This window comes from Anoplophora glabripennis, unplaced genomic scaffold (genome assembly GCF_000390285.2).
Source record: "Anoplophora glabripennis isolate ALB-LARVAE unplaced genomic scaffold, Agla_2.0 scaffold1, whole genome shotgun sequence".
NCBI classification, from domain to species: Eukaryota; Metazoa; Arthropoda; class Insecta; order Coleoptera; family Cerambycidae; genus Anoplophora; species Anoplophora glabripennis.
Genome location: NW_019417028.1, coordinates 156,604 through 163,745, shown reverse-complemented (window position 1 = coordinate 163,745; position 7,142 = coordinate 156,604). Strand labels below are relative to the sequence as shown.

The window sequence follows — 7,142 nt, the reverse complement described above, 5'->3', positions numbered from 1 at the left end:
ATGACAATTAATATGGGTCATTCCATTTGAAAAAAAAAAAATCAACTCGTAAGATTATTAAATGTACCTAGGTCTCAGTATTTCCGAGTCTGAATAACGTACACGTTTTGCTCACAGATAACAAGATAGAGTAATTTATGCCAAAACGAATTGTGAAAACTGCAAGTTTCTAACTCTTATGGTTTAGACACTATCTAGCCTCATTTAGAGAGCTGAAATCGTGAACAACTGATTATCTCGAAAACGGTAAGTTCTAAACACCATGTACATTTAATAAACTCTACCTAAAGTTAACCAAGGAATTCCAGACAACTTTTATTACAACCATTTTCTTTTATAAATTTTACAGTTACAGAGTTACAGAAGAATCTCTCTTAGGTGGAAAACCCTGTAGATAGTACAGTAGATTCAACCCAGCTCTAAATTTTCTGTTCTCTTTTAAAAATACACTCGTAATAAACATTTTCACAACAAAAACGTTTTTCTCTTCAACCAGGAGATGGAAAAGAGTTTTTAGTTTTTTATGTGTATAAATAACTAAAAATATAGTTTGTCATCGACAATCAACCAACAAATGTGATGAATTGAATTACGTAATATATGCAATATTAATATTCAATGATTTTAAGAAGCAAATTAATCACTGACAAGATTTACACCCGTTACCTTTCTTGTTCTCCTTGTTTCAGTTCTTTTGATAATTCTAAAAAGAATTCTATTTGGTTGTTTCTGCAATTTTTCTCTTTTTTTAATAGCTATTATTCTGAATTAACATTACTATATAGATATAATGATTTCCTTTACTTGTATACCTTTCTTCTATCTTTTCCTTAACCTTCTACATACACAATATTAATTTTTCAGGAGAAAAACCCGTATTTACCTAATTCATTGACGCAAATTAGAAGAATGTGATAGTTATTAATTAGAAAAGTAATTACAGATAATACATTTTTAAAAGCACGATAATTGACTCCCATAATTTAAATTCTAATCGTTGTTATAATGAGCCAGAAATATTGATAAACAGTACTTATTGTTAGCCTTGGTATACTTATTTTAAACAGCCCTAGTTCTTGATAACAATGGATGTCCTAAGCTTAGTTGAAATAATGCAACGGAATAGCTTACAAATCTAATTGAAAATTGTATGTTAATTTGACGGACATATCTGACTATAAAATCTATTCCAGGTTGTTTTAATCTTCAGTTGCTGATAATCGATCCTATTTGAATAGGTTGTGAATTCTAGCGTAAGTAATTTTGTTTTAGTTTATGATCAGTTCATACTGTTCAAGTATTTAGTTTAGGATAGGAACGTTGATATATGTTTTTTTTTATATTTTTGGTGTAAAAATTGCTGAAAATAGTATTGTTTTTATGTTATAGGCAATATACAACGTAATTTTCATGAAAAATAATTGTAAATAGGCATATGAAAAAATTAGCTCTTCCTGAATTTAGTACAACAATTAAAAAAAAGAAATCTAGTTGCTTGCAATGTATTCATGACTTTATTATATTATTTCACAAGAATTTAGAAAGGGGTATAAAATTTATTGCATGCTAGTAAAAATGCAGAACATATTTTAAGTCCGTGGTATAACATCAGGAAAGTATTCTTTGGATCGTTTTAGGCCAAAACAGGTGTCCCAGGTTTGAGTGTTGCAAAAAAAATATATTTTTTCAAATATCTCTGAATATATTTTACGTAGATTGATGAAAACTTGGACAAATTGTTAATGCAAATGTATAAAAATTTTGCAAATATGTCAACCAATTAAACCCAAAATTCTTTGAAAATTTCTTGGAGTTATTTGATTCTTAATTGTATTTCAAAGAAAAAAGATATCTATCCATTTTATTCGAAAAACGATATATTTCTAGGTATGTTTTTTCTTAATTAAAGTCATAATAAAATCAAATACATTTGAATAAATTTAAAATATATGTAAATTTTTTGTTAAAATCAAAGTACTAAATACACTCTTATTATGAAAGTCATAAAAAAATCATTAGTATGAAAATATTAAATTTTGTATGAATTTCTCATAAAATTAAAAATTTATTTTGCAATATTTTTTTACATTTTATTATGATGAAAATATTTTTTATGAAACGAATATAATTGAAATTACTTTCGATTTATTCAACTGCGCAGTAAGCTAATCCACAATTTAAAAAAATAGTAATACCAAAATCATTCATTTTCCGAACGAAATGTCTTAAAAAATTAAATATGAATAAAATGAACAAATCTAATTTCTAAAAATTTCATTGACGTGGAACTTCTGAATTTTCGAACAGTATCTACCTTCTGATATCTGCGCCACTGGTTTCATCAATCTCCGTACAATAAATTTGAAGAAATTTTACGTAAGTACCTATATATTTTTTAACTCAACACCAGTGGCTTTAGACACCAAATTCATTGAGGTTTTTTGGCCTAAAATGAGCCAAAGTACATGTTATGACAAGGAATTGAAAACACTCAGTATGCGGAGTGTTTCTATATGAAAAAATATGAATGCAATTCATGGTAATTTTCGTCTTTATTAGCAATTATTAGCCCGGAATTTATTTTTGTATTTTGCTGTACATTGAATAAAAAATTAAAATTAAAAGTCACCATAAGCGGGAACCGAAAAATAAACGAGGTATTCCACAAAAAAAAACAAAATTTATAGATTCTACAATCCATAATGTGAAAAAATTGTCATTTAACATAAACAACAAAATATTACAATTTTTGCGACTCAGTAAATTTATTCTTCTGCCTAAAGCGAATACTATTTCAATTTGTTTCCTTGTATTACATATTTGGAAAAATTACACAAGTTTACCAGAACCTTCAAATTTGTGTTTTCTTCCCGAAAACGAAGTGGTTTGCGAAGTTTATTGAAAGTGTGTTTTTTGTGTTAAAATATAAAACACGTAAGAAAATGGTACTAGGGATCCCAAAATTCTAACCTCAAAAAATTGTGAAAAAAATACCATTGATTTGCAAAATTACAAATGTCTCATAATTTACTTAAAACTAATTAAATCAGATTATTTAAAGCTTTTCAAAACATATGACTATCAAATTTCAATATATGTTTAGTTTTTCTTATAAATAATAAAATTTAACGCCCTGTCTTAAGAACAAAAGTTGATAGTTCATTGAAAAAAATCTTATTTTTCTATGTTCTTTTGCCTCTAGGATTAACTGTACATCCTGTATGTCTTACAAATTATATCACAAACAGTATATTGTATTAAAATGTCGACTTATGAGATCTATCAATGTCATAACTTTTGTCTACAGAAGTCAATAAATATACACCAGCATGTCGAGTTCCAAAACTGACAAAAAAAATGTAATTTTGATTCATTAATGTGAAGTCTAATGGTATTCATGATGGTAAATTATTTTGCATAATTATTTTCTTCTAACTGTAAAAAGTCCTTAAATAATAGTTTATTAAATATTAATATATCTGTCCATATATTTATTGCATTGATAGATATTAGAATAAAATATTCTAGAACTGCTTTATATTAGTACAAAAACAATAAAGCAAAAAGCGTTACACGCGTTTGTAGATCTATTGAATTTAGAAATTGTCCTTTATTAGCACGTAATTTTGTGGTAGATAAATTAACATAAAAAAAGACTTAACGACAATAAGTATATCTAACATTGCGTCGATGGTATTTAGGTAAATACACGGGCGAATAATGTGAAATAATTTAATATCGGCAGCTTACGCATAGGGGCAAATTGATAGACTAATTAATCACCATAGAGAGCAATGACATTTCTGTTGCTGGTTTCTTTGTATTTATTATCTATTTTTATCACGTTTATTCAAATATATTTGAAATATATGCTGAGAAAAAAGGTCACTTTATTCGAAAAACGAGCCAATTTCCACTAACTATAAAACCATTAATAAAAAAATGAAAAAACAAAAATGTGTTCGAAATAGTCACTAAAAATGATGAGATTAGGTTACGCACGATGCATTATAATTTCGAAATACGTGGAATTTTATATTTTTGCACACGTATGCTTTCAAAAATTATCAAATAATCCATTTCCTGCACATGCTAATGTTTTTTGTGCATTGCTAGTTCCAAATGCTGTACTTATTGCAAAGAATACAATCTCCTCATTTGGCGCCCGTAAAAAGCTAAATGAACGTTTAATTTTTTAATGCAATTGAAACAAATATCGTACAGGTCTACCAGAGAATAAGCATAATGTTAATAACGCAAGATATACACAACGTACTGGAATAAATTGTAAACACGACAATTTTCTTTTATTAATATAAATGGCAATAGTATAAGTTTTTTTAAATTTTATACATCTGTAATGCTCCGTAAACTTTAGTTACTTCAGTTTTATAGCTTCTGTAAAGAGCATAGATAAAATATTAAACAGATATTCCTTATTTGCATTTCGATGTAACAATTTATTTTTTACTTTACTTTAAAGATAAGATATTGCGTCAATTGAAATTTATTTAATAAACTGAAGGTGTACTATGTGGTAGCAGATACCTGCGAATTAATTATCTAAAAAACACGTGCCTCATATAATGAAGTCATTAAATATTTCGAGTTAAATGGATGTCATAACTAAGACCAAGAATAGGATTCCTTGAAGGTTTGTCGTACTCCAATTATTTTAATTAGTACTCCCATCTTTTAATTGCTGTTGTTGTACTGCTGAACGGACGTAGATAAACAAATAAATAATGTTTTACAAATTAAACATGACAAGTGTGTGTTTTTCATTACAACATTTTTATAATTTTTTTAAATAATTATTTACCAACGTCTGTATCAAAGAGTGTAGGTATATTTCGATATTAAAGAGGTGATTCTTTAGATAGTCTCAAAGAGAAAAGTTCCTATAAACGTACTCCTTTAATCAGCTTAATTGTTGAGATTCCGGTTTTTTATGCATATCATTATGCAAATATCTAAAGATTAATCAAACTTGTGTAATAAGTTTGCATTGTAATTTAAATATCTATCAAAAAACGTGGCTGGTTCTCCGCATAATTAGGTTATTTCCAAAATTCAGTAACAAAATTTTTTGCCTGTAACTATCTAAATCCTTAACCCATGTTTCATCAACTTAAATCAATCACCTTTAGAGATATTTGAATAAATGAGAGATGTTTTAAATTTCAACAATCTCACTAGCCTTAGATCCTTGGTTTAATTTAAGGTTTTCTGATCTAAAACGACTCAAAGACAACTTTTTAAAGTTATGATTTAAACAAATGTTCTGCATATGATATACACGTGGTAAAATAAGTAGCTATTAATTATAAACATTTTATGTAGGCATTCTTTTCTTCCAGTGTGACTAAACAACATAAAAAATAAAGAGACCTATTATTTGAAGTTGATAAATTAGCTTCCCAAAAAAATATACGTATTGACGCAATGTTTAGATAAACATATTTATTTTTGCGGCGTGACTGCCCAATTAATTAACTTATTTATCAAATTTGCAACTACGGAATATTTAAAACTTTTTTTTTTAATTGTGTATTATTTGCTTTTGTTGCTTCCAAAGTTTGTTTGTTACATAATGTGTAATTTATGGATTGTCGTCAGAGGACATTAAAATAGTTCGTCTTGGAAACGACCACCTGCGTCTGTTTCGCGTAATAGTGGGTTTACTAAAAAATATAACATAAAAAATTTAAAACAATAAGGAAAGCTCTAGTCACGTATCTGTATTTGACAATGCATGCTCTTCTACTAGGTACAATTCTCCCAGTAGGATATGCATTTAAGCAAGATATTTAAAAATATACATTAAAATCATTTAATTTCAATCATCTATAAGAACAACCAAGAGTTTTTTTGGGAAACCCGGTTTATTTTATTCAAAAAATTTCAAACAATTTATTTTCACGGTATCAGTTGTATAAGTTTCCTTATTTTTTATACAGAAAATCGTTTGCGGCACTATAAACACTATCACACATCAAAGTATGCTTTTAGGAAATTATTAATACATGCATTAATCACAATTATTGAGTATCTATACAAATTTGTTGGACAAAATAGGAAAGGTACATTTGCTGATGTTTACATGTTCTCCGTGATCTTTCAATGCGAAAAATTAGCGTTATGCTTCGTCACTTCCTGGATGGATCTGCTTGTTCTATCATCGTCTTACGAAAAGTGCGATTTATTGTCTATAAAACGCCAGTCTTAAGTAAAAACCTTTAGCGTATGTCATATACCTTCACACCAACCAACTTCTTCCGACCGTATCAACGAAGGGTTCATGTTACGCTAAACGCTAAAGGTTCTTTTTGGTACAAATCTCTGATTTACTTCCTCGATATGTAAAAAATCACAGTGTATTACTTTTTTTGACCAACCCATTTTGTTGTCAGTTCCCCAGTGGATATTTACTTTGTCCTGAAATTATTCTGATATTATTCCATCGTACCTATTTTATGACTAAAAGTAAGAGACAGTTTATACATTGTACAACAGAGGGATCGTGCTTTACTATTTTTAATGAATTTAATGTCTTTCATGTGACTTGAAACAGTTCAAAATTATTTAAGAACAGTTGAAGATGCACAGTTGAAAATTAGTACAAATTTCCCATCAAAATTTTCGTCTTTAGTTCTTTTTTCATAAAATTCATCCCTCGTTCATGCATAAAAATCCAAGAACCATAACAATTTTAGTAACATTGTCGTCAAAGCACCTTAAAAACCAATTGTAATCAACTGTTAGGTCTTCATACTTCGTGAATATGCACATCGTAAAAAATTATAACAATAGGTAGTTTATTAACAAAATCATATTTGATCCCAAATCGTCATGTGTTAAGATTAATCTAATTGAACTAGATCCTATTTAAACAAATTGTCTCAAATGTCAAAATATTTCACTATTACTAATATAGACCAGGCGGTATCTGTTTTGGCTTGGGTGAATCGTATACCCACGGAGATTTTTGGCTTTTTGGCTTTCAAATATCACTAGAAATTAAAATTTTTCTATGCGCATAAAAAAACGTGGGCTTAACTTTTGACGGCACAATATGTTAAAAAAATTGGAAAACTGTTATATTTTTCTTCCGATTTAATTATGTATCTTTTTAAGAGTTG

The 7,142-nt window shown here is 28.0% G+C and overlaps 1 protein-coding gene across 2 annotated transcripts in view; it reads left to right on the top strand.

Annotated features, from left to right (window-relative positions):
- The first annotated feature begins 1,062 nt into the window (after positions 1–1,062).
- Positions 1,063–7,142, top strand: part of LOC108915391 (stearoyl-CoA desaturase 5-like) — a 29,369-nt gene continuing 23,289 nt past the window's right edge. Inside the window, exon 1 of one of the 2 annotated variants that reach the window (XM_018721444.1) lies at positions 1,063–1,253. The gene's annotated coding sequence lies outside the window, so the exon portion shown is untranslated. Of the gene's footprint in view, positions 1,254–4,564; positions 4,655–7,142 lie in introns of those variants that run through there. The other variant, XM_018721514.1, reaches the window with a different exon arrangement.